This window comes from Chrysochloris asiatica, unplaced genomic scaffold (genome assembly GCF_000296735.1).
Source record: "Chrysochloris asiatica unplaced genomic scaffold, ChrAsi1.0 scaffold00138, whole genome shotgun sequence".
Taxonomy (NCBI): domain Eukaryota; kingdom Metazoa; phylum Chordata; class Mammalia; order Afrosoricida; family Chrysochloridae; genus Chrysochloris; species Chrysochloris asiatica.
The window spans coordinates 1876160-1897677 of NW_006408656.1; the positions used below are offsets into that span (position 1 = coordinate 1876160).

Consider the following 21518-nt stretch of genomic DNA (forward strand, 5'->3'; position numbering starts at 1 on the left):
CCCCAGTTGCATTTTGAATACCTTCCAACCTGAAGGGCTCATTTTCTGGCACTGTATCTGACAATGTTTCTCTGCTATTCATAAGGTTTTCAGTGACTAAATATTCGGAAGTAGTTCATCACTCTTTCTTCCTAGTCTGTTTTTGGAAGCTTATCTGAAACCTGTCCTCCATGGGTGACCCTGCTGGTATTTAAAATACTGGTGGCACAGCTTTCAGAATCACAGCAACTCAAAAGCCACCACAGTACGACAAACTGACAGATGAGTGGTGGCCATTTGGTTTTAAGTGGAAACTGTCACTTTAAATATCATGGAGATCTGTGTGCATGTGTAATAGAGCCCTCCAGGGTAAGGGATGGGGGTATCCATTCACTCAGGCATCCCCTCTAGTCACCAGAATGGAGGTACACAGACAGCAAGAGACCAATGAACAGATACCCAAGAAAAAAGAATTTCCACACCTGTATCTCGCAGTTCTGTCAGGTGTTAGTGGCTGTTCTGATCCTTACCCCACTTGGTCTCTCCTAATATGGCGGCTCTGGGAGCAGCTAAGCGTCTTGAATTAGAAAGCAGTGGATTTCTTGATTCTGCTACAAATTCCCCTAGCTGTAAACCTTCCAAGCTTCGAAGTATTCCTTTATATGTTGTTCAGAGTTCTAGCACCATCCCCTGAGCCTGCTTGTCCAGTATTCTGTGTTGTTGCTGATGGAGCTCCTTACTGCATGTCTACCTGATCTGCCATCTATAAATATATAGAAAACAGAAATTATTGGTAGTTATCAGGGGAAATAGGGAGAGGGAAGGAAGAGTTTTTGTTTAGAGAGCATAGAGTTTATGTTAATGGTGGTAGAAGGATTGGAAAAGGTTGGAGACACTGTACAACTTGAAGGATGTAATTTTTTGTACATGTATAAATTGTTGAGGTGGCTGTGCTTTGTTATGTATATTTTCACAAATAAAAATAAAAATAAACAAAACAATACAAAAAAACTGTGACTCACAAGAATTAGCTCCAAATAAATTACGGGAGTGGCATAGGACCAAGCAATGTTTTGTTCTGTTGTAAGTGGGGTTGCCATGAATCAGGGCTAACTCCACAACTGCTCACAACAAGTGCAGAGAAAGTCAGGTGTACATCCTATCTTGGGAGCCTTGATGATCCGGTAAATGTATGACTGGTGAGTCTATACATTGGAATATAACCACTGTAGCTGCAAGTATCTATCTGCAGCAAGGCATGAGTGCTAGGGATACATGAATGTACTGGAGAATGTGATGATCAAAAGTCAAATGTAGTTAAGATGCATTACAAATTAAAGTGAAAAACCTAAAAAAAAATAATTTAATTAAATTTCCCATACAATTTAGGTTAAAAGCTCACATTTCCATTTTCAGTCTATCTCTCAGTAGTCTTCAGACAGAACCGCTAACATATAAAGATTATGAGAGCAGGGATTCTGACTGTCTTGTTAACTGATGTGCTGCAGCACCTAGAACAAACAGTACCTCGCATATGGTAGATATTTAATAAATACCTGGTAAATGAGTAAATAATTTACTTAAACAACACCTGTGCCCACCTGGCACTTCCAATTATTGGGGGAAGTTGGGATGGTGGTAAAGACCAAACTTATAGATTGCTGGACACTGATCCTTTGGATAATAAGGCATAGGAAGAATGAAGTTGAAAGAATAATCCAAGAATGGTCCTTTGAAGGATGGGAAAGTAAAATGGAGAAGTCAAAATTCCATAGAAGCACTTATCATCTAACATCTCATGAGTGTCCACTGGGTAGTGGGTTCAGTAGATGAACAAACTGTTTTTGAGGTGTACATTTTGGTAAGGAGCTCTGGTAGCACAGTGGTTATGAGTCGGGCTGCTAATCTCACGGTCCGCAGTTCAAAACTACCAGCTGTTCCATGGGAGAAAGATGAGGGTTTCTGCTCCTGTAAAGATTTACAGTTTCAGAAATCCTGTACAGGGTCGCTATGAGTCAGAACTGACTCCACAGCACATAACAACAACAACAACAACTACAACATTATGGTAAAGACTGAAGTGAAAACAACTACAAAATGGGACATGGTGTTGTTGTTAAGTGCGGTTGAGTCGATTCCAACTTATAGTGAAATTGCATAGGGTTTCCGAGAAGCAGCTGATGGGTTTGAACCACTGACCTTGTGGCTTACAGTCCTGTACTGATCCTACAGTGCCACACTGGGAATCCAAAATAGGACATGGGACTTAGTCAAGGTTTGTAAAAAGTGTTAAGGAAAGTAGATGGGAAGAGTAAATAAGTGCCTTGGAGAGGAGGTTAAATTTGAGCTAGGCATTGAAGCATGAGTTCCTTATTTGCCAAGTGCACAAGAGGAAAGGATTGTCCAAACAGAGTAGCAAAAATTTCATGTCATGCTGTGAGAACAGGGGGGACTTCAGCTTGTTGTGCATAGTGGGCAATGACATCAATGGATGCACAAAGAACCTAGACTTTTAGGTGCAAAGAGTTCCTAGAGATGGTGTCTTAAGGAAGATCATCTGTAAGGCACACACTTAACGGCTTATGTGCTATATCATGTTGTATGCAAAACATTGCTTTCATCCTTTTAGTCAAGAACTGAAAAAGGACAACGTGTAAATAAAAGTATTAAGAAGTTACATGAAGGTTTTTATGAGACAACATAAAATGATGAGAGGAACATAAAATGCAAATGAGAGGAAAGAAGAAAATGACAGTTGAAAATACTGTCTCAAAGAGCATAAATCTACGAACACATGGCACATATATAGAAAAAAAGCTTAAACAAACTTACAAAGCAACATATAAATAAGTGCAAACAAATGCAATATAAACTGAGTTCCTGGTGAACACAGAATAAACAAGAACCAGTAGTGGGTGTAGAGAACCAGGGAATGCTTCCCGGAGGAGGCAAATTTAGTTTATACTAAATAGTTTATACTAAACTTAGTTTATCTTGGTTAAATTCAGTTTATACTAAATCAACCCAAACTCAAAAAATAGAGGCCAGCCAAAATTTGCCCCACCTTCCCACTGACAGTTTCACTTGTAGCTTGGACTGATTTTATGTTCACCACAATGAACCCATCCATTACTTGGTACACTGAACAGTCTATTTCCTAAGCTGTGGACACCCATTAGGTACCCCATCCAATTTCTCATAGACAACTATGACTCTCAGATTTCCTGTGGCTTCAGGAGTATCGGATAAGGTTACCCTAGACCACAAGAAAGGAATTATCTAAAAATTTTTGGTATAAATCTCACTTCTCTTGAATAAGCAGGCTCACCTTTTCAGTTTTCTGCTTCCCAAAGCCCTGTCAGCTGTTCGTCTTAAGATCAGCAAATATAATATCAACTCATGTGGGGACTTAACAATGTTCAATAAAATGCAGTTATGTTGACATTATGTAGGGTCTCTTGGGTACCTTGTTGTTGTTAAGTGCCTTCAAGTCAGTTCCAACCCATAGCGACCCTGTATAAGGTTGAACCACCAACCTTGCAGTTCAAATGACTTTGCAGTCTGGCACATTAACCCATAGCACCACACCAGGACTCCATTGGGCACCTTAGCCACCTCCTATATCTGCCTTTTGGTTTGACACACTTAGCAACCTGCAAGAGCCTATCTCAATTTCCTATAGATGGAATAATAAAACTCAAATTTCCAGTTTTATTTATTTGAAAGTCATTTGTATTTCATTCACTTAGAAAAAGGATGTGTGAGTATAAAATAATTCCTCACCATGAAGATCTCTAAGCTAGAATATTAGACTGCTTGCTGTCAAACAGGTTGCCTCCCCTAACGGTAGATTTAAAAGATATTTAATAGTTAAAAACAAGAGGACTTTTAATTTAAATGATGGGGGATGGGGAAGGGCAGGAGAAGACTGATAACCAGATTAAGTTGCTCAGGCAACTTGCTGTTAATGCCCCATGACATCAGTTCTGATCATAGCAACCCTATATAGGGTTTCCTAGGCTTTAAATCTTTGCAGAAGTAGAAAGTCCCATCTTCTCCCACCAAAATGCTATTGCTGTTGTTATTGCGTGCCATCGAGTCAGTTCCGACTCATAGCGACCCTGCAGAGGGTTTCCAAGGAGTGGAAACCTCTGATCTTGTGGTTCAAACTGACCTTGTGGTCCAGTGCTTTATCCCACAGTACCACACCAGGACTCCATAATCCATGAAATTAACTACTACTCCTCCCTTCATTGACTCAGGCAACTAAGCACTCTCAAATGAAAAAAGGAAATACAAATGAAAGAGCAGGTGCAGAGGAAGTAGATGAGTTCAACTTTTTAGCACATTAGGTTTGAATTACTTGTGGGTAGATAGCACTTGGACACTTCAGTACTGTATCCTGTCTGCACATGTACTATTTACTTTCATACTTTTTGTCAATAGCAGAAAGAAGGCAATGTGTGGGTAAAGGTATTAAGAAATTACATGGAGGTTTCTATGTACTGGACTCACTTGATTTGTTTCGGTATTCTGGAGAGCAAATCAGGAGAAAAGAAAGAACAAACAATATACATCACACATCTTATAGCTTTATGTAAAGCTGACTGCTTCAAATGGGAAACTCATCTTCAGAGAGACTCTAGGAAACAATTTCAGAGGGGCCCTATGAAACAGCTTGAAAGGCATATTCTGAAACAATCCCCAAAAAGTCTGTTTAGGGGAAGAAAGGAAAAATTATCTAACTGCTGGTTCCATTATTCAGGTTTTGTCCTTTGAGGTGTTAACTACATTGTATTTCACTTCTGGGTTTCATATAAATATGTGCTGTGCAAAAACTTCCACAGTCTCAGTGGCAACAGAGAAGTCACAGTATGGGGTACAAAAAATGCATAGCATAGGTATGAAGTGAGGCCACAATCTGCTTGTGTCCACAAGCAACATAAGGGATCTTGCTTAGTTGTAACCAAGCTCTACTGGCAACAACAGGCACTCAGAAGGTAAGGCAAGGCATGGCTTTGGCATGGTCCATCAATTAAATCTAGCATACCTTTTTTTACTATTTTTATAGTCCTAAATCTGGTTGGATCAATTGGATGAGATTCATATTTGTGACCATTCCAAAGAAAGGTGACCCAATGGGATGTGGAAATCATCAAATAATATAATTAATATCATGTGTAAGTAAACTTTTGCTGAAGATAATGCAAAACAGTTATAGCAGCTGCCAGTCAGGGAGCTGCCAGAAATTCAAGCCAGACTCAGAAGAGAACATGGAACGAGGGGTATCATTGCTGGTGTCAGATGGATCTTGGCTGAAAATAGAGCATACCAGAAAGATGTTTAGTTATGTTTTATTAACTATGCCAAGACATTTGACTATGGATCATAACAAACTATATATAATATTGTGAATAATGGGTGTTCTAGAACACTTAATTGTGCTCATGAGGAACCTGTACATTGACTAAAAGGCAGGGATACTGAATGGTTTAAAATCAGGAAAGGTATACACAAGCATTGTATTCTTTCACCATTATTTAGCAAATAATCCAAAAAGATGGATTATATGAAGAACAACATGGTATCAGGATTAGTTGTCAAATCATTCATTCTTCTTGGACCCACAATCAATGCTTATGGAAGGAGCAGTCAAGAAATCAAATGATGTATTGCACTAGGCAAATATGCTGCAAAAGACTGCTTTAAAGTGTTGAAGAACAATGCCAATTAGAGGATTAAATTGCACCTGACCCAAGCCATATATAGGGATAGAGAACAAACACTCCAAAATGGACACCCTAATTTCAACCTAAACCATTATCTGCTATCCCTTTCCCCTTCTCCTGCTATGCACACTGAAAATCTTGGTTCTTTAGGCATGGGCAGACAACCCCTGCTCCTGCTCTGCGTACCGAACTCTTTGTTCTCATGCTTTAGTTATACATATGCTAGGGAGGGGCAGATGTGGCTCTGGCACCTTGTGGTTTTCCTGCCTTTCTGTGTTCCACATACCACCCTTAACTACCCTGACTCATGAGGCTTGTTTACCCCCTAATATAAAAAGACTCTGGCACAGGTCCCTGGCACAGAATCTTGACTGTCCAGTTGACCACCACTGGATGCAGTACTGCTGTCCCAGTCAGTAAGTTTCCCTTGGAAATAAACTAATGTCTCTTGAACTATCTCTGGGTCAGTTTTTCGGTCTCTCAGCAACTACCTACATGGAAGGGTTCTCCCTTCTGGGCTTAAACCCTAACATGATGGTATTTTCAATCACCTATATGAATGTGAAAGTTGGATAATGAATAAGGAAGACTGCAGAAGGACAGATGCATTTGAGTTATGGTGTTGGCAAAGAATATTGAAAGTATTATGGACTGCCAGAAGAACAAACAAATATATTGGAAGAAGTACAGCCAGAATGCTCCTTAGAAGTGAGGATGGTGAGATTTCATCTCTCATTATTTGGACATGTCAGCAGGGGCCAGTCCCTGGAGAAAGACATCATGCTTGGTAAAGTGGAGGATCAGCCAAAAAGGGGAAGCCCCTCCCCACTCCCCGCTCTAATGAGCTGGCATAGCGGCAACAATAATGGGTTATAACATAACAATTGTGAGGATGGCACAGAGCAGTGAGTTGGAATTAACTTGACAGTACCTAACAACAACAAATCTGGTTTAGTATCAAATTGGTTATGCCTGGATTATCTCAACTGACTCTTAACCCTCTTTCATGCTTTTATTCCTTCCCTTCTTTAAATTAATTTAGTTGCTGGTTAAATCAACAGGCCATAAAATGTTGTTAGACAATGGCTACTCTTGTTCATCATATCAAATCAAAGCGTTCAGTTAGGTCTCAACTCCCCTTTTGCCTTGTTTCCCCCTCCTCTTCACAACTATGCAGTAAAAACCAGTTGCCATGGAGCTGCCTCACAGTGACTTCATGTGTGTGTACATTATAGGGTTTTCAGTGGCTGATTTTTCAGAAGCCTTCATATCAGAAAAACTCTCCTCCTTTCTAAATTTCTCTCTTTATAAAAAGTATAATAGTTAAGAGTTCATGAATACTTACTACGTGGTATACCTTGCTAAGCGTTCTACGTGTAACATCCCAGTTAGCCTGTAGAAAAACTCTTTGAGGTAAATACTATTATTATCTATATTTTATAAAACTGTTAACTGGTATTTGGAAAGATTAGGCATTTTGCTCAAGATTTTATGGTAAATAACTTGAACCTTGGTTTGTCTAAATGCTTATCTTCAGGAAGACTCTTTGTTAGTCAACTCAATAGTGACAACATTATTGTACTGAGAATGATCAGCAGTAACAATGTACTTTCATTATGCTATTTTGTAACTTTTGACATATTACTTTATTAAGTGTTCTTAAGCCTTTGCTGTTATATGCAAATCAGAGAGGCTGATTTTCCAAACAAGGCTCTAATCTCGGAGAACTCAGTTAGTCTAGGATCTGACTTTTATTTTTTACACAGGGGGTCTTCAAAAAGTTCATGGAAAATGCATATTATGAAAAAAGTATGCAAGGATTTCTAAAAAATTTTGCACCAAAATAAACTCATACTAACTTGTATATCTAGTTTGAGGATCTAGTTTGAAGGACTATGAAAGATAAGACATCAGTTTGGAAAGAGGCTCCTATCAAAGCAACAGAAATTCTGCTAAAATTGAAACAAGAACCAATATCAAATTTATGGTAAAGCATGCAGGAGAATGGTGAAATTTTTTTGATAGGTACAATTCCCCAAAGAAATCAGCAGTTTACAAATGGATAACTCATTTTAAGAAGGATCAAAGATGAAGTCTGCAGTAACAGACCATTCACATACATTTATTATTATTATTATTATTATTATTATTATTATTGTGAACTGAGTGATAGCTTACATGGGAGAACATTGTTTCATTGCAATGATTACAATATCCTCTGTGTATCATCATTCAATAGTATTTGCTTCCATTCCCTCTGTTTTTCTTTTTTGGGGGGAAGGTGGGGAGATATACACAAAAACACTTAGGAATTTATAATAATTTAAACAACCAAAGGACACATTCTGAAATCTTGTCTCTTAGCCTCCAGCACTCAGTTCCTCTCTTTTCATGAGTCTAGCATCCTCTGCTGCTTCCTCTCTCCATGTCCTCATCTCTGCCTCCATCTCTGGTGTCACTGCTTCTCTGGATAGGGTCCCACATTCCACTTGTGTTCTTCTCCCTTGATAGTCCTAGGGTCCTCTGTTTCTGGACTATAAGGTTAACTACTCCCCCATTTTTATTACAAAACTTCTACCTTTACAGTTGTGACAGTCAAAATTAGTCATGATAACAATTACTCACTATTGAATAATAAGAAAAATCTTATCCCCATCTCTTTTCATCAGACCCATCTAGACAAGATGAACACTATTCAGTGGGGACTCTATCTTCCCCTGCACACTCTTAAACTAAACTCGCTCTTGAAAACTTGCAAACCAGTCACTTCGTGCCTTTATCGCCCCCTCATTTTAGGTAGCTAAGGAACTCTGGTAGTGTAGTGGTTACAAATCGGGCTGTGAACCGCAAGATCAGCAGTTTGAAACTACCAGCGGTTCCGCGGGAGAAAGATGAGGCGTTCTGCTTCCATAAAGATTTACAGCCTCGGAAACCTTGTGCAGGGTCACTATGAGTCGGAACCGACTCCATGGCACTTAACAACAATAACAGCAACAACAATGTCTAAGGAGCTCTGGTAGCATAGTGGTTACGAATCGGGCTGCGAACCGCAAAGTCAGCAGTTCGAAACTACCAGCTGTTCTGTGGAAAAAGAGGAGGTTTTCTGCACCCGTAAAGATTTACAGCCTCAGAAACCCCATACAGGGTCTCTATGAGTCGGAACCGACTCCACGGCACATAACAACAACAACAAATGTCTAAGTTACCTATCCCTATCTACCCTGTGTACAGAGGGAATAGGATTGATACTTGATGTGAAGACTTTCTTCCCTCTTAGTTGGTACCTTGAGCTACTACATCCATAAGGTCAAGGTCATCACATGGTAGCAATTTACCCTTATTTCCTTTATCAAAAATTGATTCTTTTATGTTCCTATAGTCAAGTTCTGATTATCAAGCCATTGAAGGCTAGGTCAAATGGGTACTATCTGCAAGTTTGGGTGTTTGCATGTGTCTCCTCTCACTTCACATCAGCTGGATGCTACACTCTCAATTATACTTCTCTGTGGCTATGTCCTTGTCCGTGGCTCAAGTGTCCTCAGGTCTCACCACACTTTGGATAAACCAGCCCTTCCTCGTCTCTCTTTCATCTCCAGGTCAACAGGAGTCTATGGAACATGGTTGAACTCAGCCCATTTCTTCATTGCTGCCTTTCCCTCTCTTCCACTCAGCAGTAAAACAACGTGGTCGCCAGCAAGCTTACATGCTTGTTTGTGTGTTCCTTTTGAGTTGCATACAAATTTTTGAGGAAACAATCTTGTCCATGCCTGAATTGAAGAAGATTGACAATTAACAGCAGAAACAAGAGCCAACACTATTGACATCTCCATCAGTTCAATTTACACATTTTGACTGACAAAAATTAAAATGGAGCATACATTCCGCTCAATGGGTGCAAAAGTGTTGTGCCCAGATAAGCTGTAGACAAAAGCAGAGCTTTCACTGCAATTTTTAAACAAGTGGAATCAAGACCCTGAAGCATTTCTTGGAAGAATTGTAACGAGATAAAACATGGCTTTACCAGTACAATCCTGAAGACAAAGCACTGGCTACCAAGCGGTGGAGATGGTCCTGTCAAAACAAAAAGCCAATCAAGAGAAATGGTTATAGCAACAGTTTTTGGAGGAATGCTCAAAGCATTTTGCTTGTCAATTTTCTGGAGAGCCAAAGACGATAACATCTGCTTATTAGGAACATATTTTGAGAGCGTTATCTAAAGTTATCTAAACGCCCAGGAAAGCTTCATCAGAGTCCTTCCTTCCTCACAACAATGCTCCTTCCAGGTTATTCCTCTCATCAAACAGGGCAATTTTGTGAGAATTTTGATGGGAAATCATTAGGAATCTGCCTCACAGTCCTGACTTTGGCTCCTTATGACTTTTTTGTTTCTTAATCTTAAGAAAAAATTAAAGGGCACCTATTTTTCTTTAGTTAATAATGTAAAAAGGACTGAATTTACATGGTTAAATTTCCAAGACCCTCAGTTCTTTAGGGATGGGCTAAATGACTGGTATCATTGCTTACAGAAGTGTCTTAAATTTGATGGAGTTTGTTGAAAATAAAGTCTATATTTTAAACTTTTATCTTTTAATTCCATTTTTTCATGAATGTAAGTTTCCTTGAATTTATATCGCTGTCATCAGAGGGTAGGGCTCTTCTCTTTGGCACTGGGAGTACAAGACTACTAGAATGCTAAAAGACCTGTGCTTAGATGTGACTTTGTATAGAACAATGATGTAGTCACACTTAGGATAATGAAGTCACTCATAGATTCTTCTCTTTAAGACATAATAAAGTTAGAGATGATTCAAGGAAGGGACGAGGGACTGAATTATGACTATAGATTGAGAAAAAATAGCAACCTTTATGTAAAAAGGTAAAATCTGGAGGATAGAATATGATAAAAATCTTTAAAGTAAAGAAAATAGGATTGTGAGTGAGCATAATATTTACCAAACTCCAAAATAATGGAAAAACAGCACATTTTGAAACATAAAAGAAACTTTTACTTTCAGGTAATAATCAATCCCCTAAAATAAGTGTTACAAACTAAAAATATAGGCATTCCTAAAATGTTTTAGATAGGTTTCTTGTTTGATGGTAGTGTTAAGATGGCAATATGAAGTTGACACATTCTTTCTCCTCTTGTTGTTATTAAGTGCTGTAACTTAACAATCATAGCGACTCTGTATAGGATTTCCAAGGAGCCTCTGGTGAGCTTGAACCATCGACCTTGCAGTTCAAACGACTTTGCAGTCTTAAGTATTAGACCACAGTGCCAAGTATGCAGGAAATAAATCTTTAATGAGTCTAGAAGAAATCCAAATCAAGAAATAGAAAGGGTGCTAAAACAAGTGAAAATTGAGCAGGAATATGGAAAATGTAAAGAGAAGATGCATCTAAATGCAGATATAATCAATCAATAAAACACACTACTTCAAAACAGACAAACAAACAAACAAAAACACACTGCTTCAAGGAGCATACTTTGAAGGCAAAAGCAAAATCTCTCACAACAGGTAGTTAGTGTGTACCAGCTGGCAACAGGATGTTATCTGAATCCAGTTTTGTTTGTGGAAACAAAGGAAGTGGCACTGAATCACAGAAACAAGCCTTGCTTTCAGAAAACTGTGTGATGGAGGAGGAAGATAAATCTTGACTTATGACTAGTCCTTTATCAGCCTATATCCATTGGCTTAGAAAATACAATGGATAAAATTTATGCATAAAACTCTGAGACATAAGGAAAAGACCTCCAAATCTGTAATACTGATCCACATTCACTCAGTCATCCTCCAAATGTCTGATAAAGGAGAAACTTATCTCACTCAAAGATGAGTAATCACAGACATGCCTCCCCAGAAGGTAGCAGGAAAGGATAAGGAAATTGAAAAAAAAATTTTTGAAAGGAAATCTAAGACAAAATACTAAACATCTAGAACAATGCTTCTCAAACTTTAATGTGAAGATTCATTTTCTTTCTTTCTTTCTCTCTTCCTTTTGCAGTTCTGTAGTGTCATTTCTTTTCCTTTTTTTAAACTTTTTATTGTGAGTTGAGTGAAGGTAAACAGATAAGATCTTCAACTTTACTTTCAACCAATCATGCATTTTGTTTCACCTCAATGATTACTCTCCCCTCCCTGTAACAACAGTTAGCCTGCTTCTACCCTGTGGCTGGAAGTCCTGGTGTGGTGCTGTGGGTTAAAGCCATTTGAACAGCAAGATCGGGGGTTCAAGCTCACCAGCTGCTCCTCGGAAACCCTATACAGTACTTCTATGGGTTGGAACCGACTCGAAGGCACTTAACAACAACAACAACCCTGTAGCTTTGCTTTTACATCTTATTTTTCACGAATCATGTGAAGAGTTCTTAGGGGTTTTTTTCTTTGTAGGTTTCTTTTGAGGAGTGGATGTGGATAGGTAGGAGTAAGGAGTGAAGGTTAGGGTTGGGATTATGTCTAGGTGTGGGTTAGCTCTGTTGTTAAGTGTTGTTGTCGAGTCAGTTCTGACTCGTAGCAGCCCTGTGTCGAGTTTCTGAGCAGTGGCTGGTGGGCTTGAACCACAGATCTTAGGTTTAACAGTTCAGTGCTTATGCTACAGCACCACACCATGATTCCAGGCTAGGCCTATGTTGTTGTTCAGTGCTGTTGCATCAGTTTGACCCATAGCAATACTATGTACAACAGAATGAAGCACCGCCCGGTCCTGTGCCATCCTCACAATTGCTGCTATGCTTGAGCCCATTGCTGCTGCCACTGTGCCAATCCATCTCCTCTTTTTCACTGACCTTCTACTTTACCAAGCATGATGTCCTTTTTCAAGGACTGAAGTATGAGAGATGAAGTCTGGCCATCTTGGCTTCTAAGGAGCTTTCTGATTGTACTTCTTTCAACATAGATTTGTTTGTTTTTCTGGAAGTCCACGGTATCTTTAATATTCTTCTCCAACATTATAACTCAAATGCAGCAATTCTTCAATGGTCTTCCTTATTCGTTGTCCCACTTTCACATGCATATGAGGTTATTGAAAATAGCATGACTTGGGTCAGGCACACTTTAGTCCTCAGACTGACATCTTTGTTCTTGAATACTTTACAGAGGTCTTGTGTAGCAGATTTTCTTAATGCAAGTCACTTGATTTATTGACTGCTGCTTCCATGAGTGTTGATAGTGGGTCCAAGCAAAATGAAGTCTTTGACAACTTCAATCTTTTCTCCATTTATCATGATGTTATTTATTCATCCAGTGGTGAGGATAGGCTAGACTTAGGACTTCCTGTTTGTTAAGATTTTGCTTAGGACTAGGGATTAGTGTTAATTGTAAGAGTAAGTGTTTAGCTAGGAATAGGAGTAAGGCTTAAGGAGCTCTGGTAGCATAGTGGTTACAAGTCGGGCTGCCAACCTCAAGGTCAACAGTTCAAAACTACCAGTGGTTCTGTGGGAGAACGATGAGGCGTTCTGCTCCCATAAAGATTTACAGCCTCAGACACCCTGTGCAGGGTCACTATGAGTCGGAGCCGACTCCATAGAACTTACCAACAACCAACAAGGAGTAAGGCTTGGTCTAGTTTTTAGGGTTACAGTTAGGTTTACTTTGATTTTGCCCCCTTGAAATCTATTTTATTTCCTCTTTATTTGGAAGTTCTGTAATTACATTATTCTCTCTTTTACTTTATGGCCTTTTTTGTGGTTGCTATTGCAACTGTATCTCTGGTTCTCTATTTTCAATCTTATACATCTATTTTACTTTCCATTTCTGGGTTTGGGGTTCAGGTGTGGCACTCTAGGATAAGCACTGTACTGCTAACCACATGGTCGGTGATTCAAACCCACCAGATGCTCCTCTGAAACTTATACGGGGTTGTTATGAGACGGTACTGACTGACTCAACAGTACTTAACCACAACATATCTGGGTTGAGTCTAGGTGATATTGTCATATATGTTAGTCTCAGGTTGTTGTCTGCTATTATTGGTTCCCTGTCCAGATAACTCTTTTTGGCATTTTTTTGTTAGTTTGGTCTGGTTTTTACAAATTCTTTTAATTTCTGGTTGTCTGAAATTAACCTAATTTCACCATCACATTTATGGACAGTTTTGCTGGATATATGATTCTTGGTTGGCAATTTGTTTCTCTTAAAGTTCATGGTTTTTGCTGAGAAATCAGAGCTTAGTTTTATTAGTTCTCCTTTGTAGGTAGCTTTTCAGGATTTGTCTCCTTGTCTTTGGTTTTGAAAAGTTTGATTATAACATGTCTTGGTGACTTTCTTTTGGGGTCTATTGTGTTTGGAATTCATTCAGCTTCTTGCATGGCTATCTTCTCATCTTCTATGATGTTAGGGAAATTTTCTTGCAACAACTCTTGGACAATGTTCTCTATGGTTTATTTTTTGTCTCTTCCTGTTCTGGAATTCCTATCATAGGAAAGTTATTCCTCTAATTGTTGTTGTTAAGTGCCATCAAGTCAGTTCTGACCCATGTTGTTGTTGTTGTTAAGTGCCGTTGAGTCGGTTCCGACCCATAGCGACCCTGTACAGGGTTTCCGACCCATAGTGACCCTATATAGGGTTACCGAGGAGAGGTTGGTGAGCTCGAACCGCCAACCTTGCTGTTCAAATGGCTTCGCAGTCTGGCGCATTAACCCATAGCGCCACACCAGGACTCCTCTGATAGTGTCCCACATAAATCTTAGGCTTTCTTTGGATTTTTTTGTTCTTTTTCTCTGGTTGTCCCTTTTGTTGTCATTGATGCTAAATATTATTGAGTTGGTTCTGACTCATAATGACCCTGTATAGGGTTTCCAAAGAGCAGCTGGTGAGTTTGAACAGCCAACCTTGTGGTTTTCAGTCTAGTGCTGATCCTACAGTGCCACACCAGATGTTCCTTTAGCAAATGATTAAGATAATTTTTTCTTCAATTTGAGTTTTCATTAATTTAATTCTATTTCCTTGCCATTTCCATGTATTACCTATTTTTGAAGTCTTAGTGTTAGTCTTCTGGCTTCCTAACTGCTGTTTTTTTATGGTTCCCGTTTTGTCAATTATTTTGTTAGTTTCTTTCCTGAACATTTCCATAGTTTTGTGTTTGTTTTCCTTGTGTTCATCTGTAGTTTTCTTGATCTTTCTCACAATCCTTTGAAGTTGTCTAATTAGCATTATTTTACATACCTTATCAGGTAGTTCCTTTACTATTTCTGGTGTCTTATTTTTCAACTGAATTTTGGTCACTTGTTTGAGGCACTCTGTCTTGGTTTTTTGGGTGTGTGTGTATCGGTTGAAATTGTCTGTTTTTTGTGAGACATTGTGATGTTGTATTACTATTTAGTTGATGATTGTGTATTGGTGTATTCTCAGACACTCAGCACCTGTCTCCTGGTAGACATGATAGAGACCAGAAATGTGAATCCAGTTATTCCTCTTTCTACTGGTTGTATAGGGAGGTTTCATGTGTCTCCAGAAGCAGGGGCACTATGCCAGGAACCTGACCTCAGGGAGAGCAGAGACTGCATAGAAGGAACTGTCATTGGCTACTGGGTTGGAGAGGGTGGGGACTGGATACACCCCCAGCTATCAGAAGGCATGGGAACAAGGGAGAATTGCATTCCCTCCCCGTCAACCTCCAACCAACACAGGCCACTGTACCAACGATTGCACACACAGCACAAGATGACTGACTCCTTGGTCTACAGTCTGCCTGTTTCTCTTTTCTCTCACGCTTCCTGTTCATTATCCTTCTCCAGTCGACACTCAGTCCATCTCTCTGACCCATCCTCTTGTGCTCAGGGTTGCAGGGTCACCATCTTTATCTGTTTCACCCAGTCTATCATGTCTTTGTTGCAAAAGGTCGACTCAGTGCATCTGCTTACTCTGCTATCTTGTGCTGTTTTCTAGAACTTTTATAGTTGAAACTTTTGTGTTTATGTCTTAGTTTCATCTCAAATTAATTTTTGTGTATAAAGTCAGATTACGGTCTAAGTCTTCCCCCCAAAATAGATATACACATGTTCCAGCACAACTGATTAAAGAGTAGCCTTTCCTACATTGAATTACCTTGCCACCTTTATAAAAAAATCAATCGATTGTGTTCATCTATTTCTGGGTGCTCTATTCTTTTCCATTGATCTATTTTCTCTTTCTTTTATATATGTTTATCCTTATATCAGCATCACACTGTTTTGAATACTACAGCTTTAGAGTAAGTCTTGAATTCAGGTCAGTCCTCCAACTATTCTTTTTCAAAATTGTTTTGACTATAGCATGTCGTTTGCCCACCGCACACTGTTAGTGTGCCGTACTGTGATGGCTTAAGTGTTACTGTGACACCTGAAACTTTGCCACTTGTATTCAAAGACCAGCAGGGTAACCCATATTGGACTGGTTTCAAAGGAGTTTCCAGACTAAGACAGATTAGGAAGAAGGACTTGGAGGGCTACTGAAAAAATTGGCCAGTGAGAACTTTATGAACATTGTTTGATATAGTGCTGGAAAATGAGCCCCTCAGGGTGGGAAACACTCAAAATATGACCAGGGAAGAGATGCCTTCTCAAAGCAGAGTCAACCTTAATGATATGGATGGAGTAAATCTTTTAGGACCTTCATTCACTGATGTGGCATCACTCAAAATGAAAAGAAACAGCTGAAAACATGAAAATAATCAGAACATGATATGTATGAAGTATGAATCTAGGAAAATCTGAAGTTGTAAAAAATGAACTAAAAGGCATAAAGATCTATATCCTAGGCATTAGTTATCTGAAATGGACTGGTATCAAATAATCATATGGTCTACTATTTATCCTGAAGTACAATGCTGTCAGTGATAGGATAATACCCATACGCTTACAAGGAAGCCCAGTTAATCCGACTATTATTCAAATTTATGAACCAACCACTAAAACCAAAGATAAAGAAAATGAAGTTATTTACCAACTTCTGTATTCGGAAATTGATTAAGCATGCAATCAAAATGCATTGATAATTTCTGGTGATTGGAATGCAAAAGTTGAATGCAAAAAAGAAAGATCAGTAGTTGGTAATAGAAGCAATGCTGGTGATCTCATGATAGAATTAATTCAAATACTTTCTTTCAACAACATAAATGGAACCAGATGGTACCCAGCTACCATTGATGACTGATCACAATAGGAGATCCTAGATACAGTGGGAGAAAAATGTGGAAAAATCCCTCAAAACCATGAAAAAAGTCAGGCCTCCAGGAGAACTAGGTGGTGTCTGCCACCACTACCAACTACTCTGAATGGGATCATATTAGAAGGCCCTGGATAAAGTGAGATAAAATGTAGAACAAAACTCAAATTCATAAAAAAAATACCAGGGTTACTAGTCAGAAAGAGACTGGAGGAACCCTGAAACTATGGCCCTTGGTCATCATTGAAGTCTGGAACTGAATTCATGCTTGTGGCTCAATTTTCAGTCAAGCAGGTAGTGGTGCTATGTGATGTTAAGTCACTTCCCTATTCACAACAAAAGAAAACACTCTCCAGTCCTGCTCCATCCTCACAATTGTTATATTTGAACCTATTGTTGCTGTTACTGTATCAATCCATTTTGTTAGGGGTCTTCCTCTTTTCACTGAATCTCCACTTTTCCAAGCATCATGTCCTCCTGGGGTTGGTCTCTTCTGATAATATGTCCAAAGTATGAGAGACAAAGTCTCCCCATCCTCACTTTCAAGGAACATTTTGGCTGTACTTCTTCCAACACAGACTTGTTTGTTCCTTTGGCATTCCATAGTACTTTCAATATTACTCTCTAATACCATAATTCAAATGCATCAATTTTTCTGCAATCTTCCTTATTTATTGTCCAATTTTCATGTGCATTTGAGGCGACTAAAAATATCATAACTTGGATCAGGCACACTTTAGTCCTCAAACTGGTATTTTTGCTCTTTATCACTTTAAAGAGATATAGTGCAGCAGATTTGTCAAATGCAGTACATCATTTGATTTCTTGACTACTGCTTCCATGAGCATTGATTGTGGATCCAAACAAAATGAAGTCTTTGACAACTTCAGTCTTTTCTCGATTTATCAGGATGTTATTTATTGGAAAACAGGATTTTTGTTTTCTTTACATTGAAGTTCAATCTATACTGATGGCTGTCGTTTTTGATCTTCATCAATAAGTATTTCAAGTCATCTCCACTTCCAGCAACCAAGGTTGGGTCATCTGCATATTGCAGGTTGTTAGTGGGTCTTCCTCCAATTCTGATGACACGTTCTTCTTCATATAATCCAGCTTCTTGGATTGTTTGTTCAGTATGCAGATTGAATAAGTATGGGGAAAGGATACAACCCTGATGCATATCTTTTTGGATTTTAAAACATTCTGTATCCTTTGTTCTGTTCTAATAACTGCCTCTTAGTTTATGTATGGGTTTCTTATGAGCATAATTAAGTGTTTTGGAATGCACACGATTTGCAATGTTATCAATAGTTTAGCATGATCCACACAGTTAAAATCCTTTGCATAGTCAATAGATCACATGTAAACATCTTTTTGGTACTCTCTGCTTTCAGCCAAGATCCAGTTGACATCAGCAATGATGTCCCTAGTTCTACATCCTTTAATGAATCCATCTTGAATTTCTGACAACTCCCTGTCAATATATTGCTGCAACAATTTAAAAAGTATCTTCAGCATAATTTTATTTGCATGTAATATTAATGATATTATTCAATGATTTCCACATTCCATTGGGTCACCTTTCTTTGGAATGGGCACAAGTATGGATTTTTTTCCAATCGGTTGGTCAGGTAACTTTCTTCTAAATTTCTTGATATAGACAAGTGAGTGCCTCCAGCGCTATATCAGTTTGTTGAAAACATTTCAATTTATATTCCATCAGTTCCTGGGGCCTTGGTTTTAACCAATGCCTTCAGTGCTACTTGGACTTCTTCCTTCAAGACCATTGGTTCTTGATTATATGGTACTTCTTGAAATGATTGAACATCGACCATTAATTTTGATACAGTAGCTGTATAGTCCTTTTACATTCTTTTGATGTTTTCAGTCTCTCAATATTTTGACCTTCAATATTGCAACCCAAGCCTTGAATTTTTTCTTCAGTTCTTTCAGTTTAAGGGATGCTAAGCATGTTCTTCTCATTTGTTTTTCTAATTCCAGGTCTTTCCACATTTCATTCTAATACTTTGTCTTCTAGAGCTGCCCTTTGAAAGTTTCTGTTCAGCTCTTTTACTTCATCATTTCTTCCAGTCACTTTTGTCCTTAAGTAAATGCTTCCACCATCATAACAACACATAAGCCACAACAGTACAAGAAACTGACAGACAAGTGGTGAAATCAAGAAGTTGGAACAGCACTAGTGAGGTATGCACACCATAGAGTCTTCCATCATTCAAGATCTAAAGGGTAGCATTTACTTAAGGACAAAATTCAGAAGGGTTGAGACTTTCAGCAAGATAGCAGACTAGGCAGACAAGCTACACAAACCTTTTACAACAAAACCTGGACAGACCATTTGAAACAGATACAAATGATAATCCTGGAATACTGAGCGTCAGAGTAAGGAATAGAGAAGTGGATTAAAAGCCAACTAGGAGAAGTTAAACAAAAGAGGTGAGAGAGGAGTGAATAAGCTGTCCTGATACACCTTTGCAAACAGTGTTCAATTGAACAGGAACTTGACAGCACAAACATATTCCAGTAAATGGTGATGAGAAAGGTGGGACCAGGAGCATGGCCAGTCCCTACTCTTAACCACCCATCATTTGGGGACACCCACTGCACTGCACAGTCCTTACTTAGCTTGAGGCAAGAACCATGTCGGTTACATCTTCCCCAAGTCTGGAGGTCTCTGAACGCCACCTCATCAGACCAACAGACATGCAGTACCACTCCTGGGAGGCCAAGAACTCCTTCCATAATCAGCTGCCCTGCTCCTACCTGCCCTCTGGGCTCCAAAGAGTTCCTTTCAGGAACAAGTACCTTGATCTCAGTCACTTTCTGAGTTGGCAAAAACTATTTCTGGATCAAGTGTTCTATCCCAGACAACATCTAGGCTTGCAGGAACTACATCTAGGACCTGGTGTCTCACTTTCTCCAACCCCACAAGCTCCTTGACTGGTAGAGGATGCTAACCCATACCAAACACCTTATCTCCTCTCTGAGTCCTGTCCCTGCCCCACTTTTCTCTTTGTTTTATTTCTTTTCCTTCCCTTTCATTGTTTTTATCCTTTCGGTCTCTACTCCAATTTTCCCAAATTCATACTTCGTACATTCCATGTTCCAATTTTCAATGGATGTTTACAGCTGTTGCTCCTCAAATGTATCTTTTCTTTCTAGTTATTATTAATTTTTCTTCCTGCTGTTTGCCTGCTTTCCCCCTGCTAGTTTTTTCTATTTGCTGTTATTTATTTATTTTGTTTTGTTTTGTTTTCCTCTCTCTCTCTTTTTTTATGTTCCATCCTCCAGGAGACAGCAACTATACCTACATGGCCTAGTCACATCCATGCCCTCAGCAGTCCCACCTACAGGATGAGGGCCATTATCCACCCTTATACCTTCTGGTCATTGATAGACAGCAACCAATACTAGTCAAACCCACCCTCAATTGTGTTATATGAATAGTGAACAGAGAACTATGCACACACTCACATTCTCTATCACACCCACCAGGAGGCAGGTGGTGAGGGCCTAAGAACACACCAGCATACAATCGTCAGTTAAATACCAATACAGCAACACCACAGTGTCTTAGAGGAAAGAGACTGTCTTATTTATCTAATGCTGCTATAGCAGAAATACCACTGTGGATGGCTTTAACAACCAGAAATTTATTCTTTCATGGTTTAGGAGAGTAAAAGTCTAACTTCAGAATGCTAGATCTTGGGGAAGGTGTTATTTTGATGGCTCGGGGTGAAGGTCCTTGTCTCCTTTCAGTAAATGTAGGTCTAATAATCCTTGGAGACCTCCACACATATTGGCATCAATCTTCCCCTGAATCTAGGAGCATCACAGTGCAGGGACCTGAGGTCCAAAGGAAGAGCTCTACTCCTGGCTCTTCTTTCTTGGTGGTAATAGGTTCCTCTTTTTCTGCTTAAGAATCTCTCCTTTTATCTCATATAAGAGAAAAGGTGTTGCATGCCACACTCTTGGAAACCTCCCATTAAATCAGATCAGGGTGGTGGTGGGATTATCTCAGTCTTAATCCTTTTATTGGTTTCTAACATCAAATCACGTCATGGGGGATAGCTACATCTTAACTGCCAAACCACTAAGAATCCTGGCTTAGTCACAAAACCTAACTATCACAACATACCCCTTGTGAACTTGACACCTGTATATATCTCCTTCAACCATACATAATTTCTAAATAAACACAAGCATACAGTTATACTTGCATCTAACATGATGCCACTAATATGTGTGCAACTCAAAATGCACAGTTCTTATTTGTTATTGTTAGGTGCTGTTGAGACAGTTCTGACGCATAACAACCTTATGCACAATATAACAAAACACTGCCCAGTCCTGCACCATCTTCACAATAGTTGTTACACTTTAGCCCACTGCTGCTGCCACTATGCCAATATATCTCATTGGGAGGAGGTCTTCCCCTTTTTTGCTGATCCCCCATTTTACCAAGCATGATGTCCTTTTCCAGGGACTGGTCCCTCCTGATAACATGTCCAAAGTATGAGAGATGAAGTCTCACCATCTTGGTTTCTAAGGAACATTCTGGCTGTGCTTCCTCCAACACAGATTTGTTTGTTCTGGCAGTCCATGATACTGTCACCACTCTTTTCCAACACCATAACTCAAATGTATC

General features: G+C 39.2%; 1 pseudogene across 1 annotated transcript in view; it reads right to left on the minus strand.

The window, feature by feature from the left end:
- Positions 1-3129: 3129 nt before the first annotated feature.
- The window catches only part of LOC102820682, a 33970-nt pseudogene continuing 15581 nt past the window's right edge, over positions 3130-21518 (minus strand). The window contains exon 2 of the transcript XR_438761.1: positions 3130-3235. The product of XR_438761.1 is annotated as a mitochondrial import inner membrane translocase subunit Tim23-like (transcript). The remainder of the gene's footprint in view (positions 3236-21518) is intronic.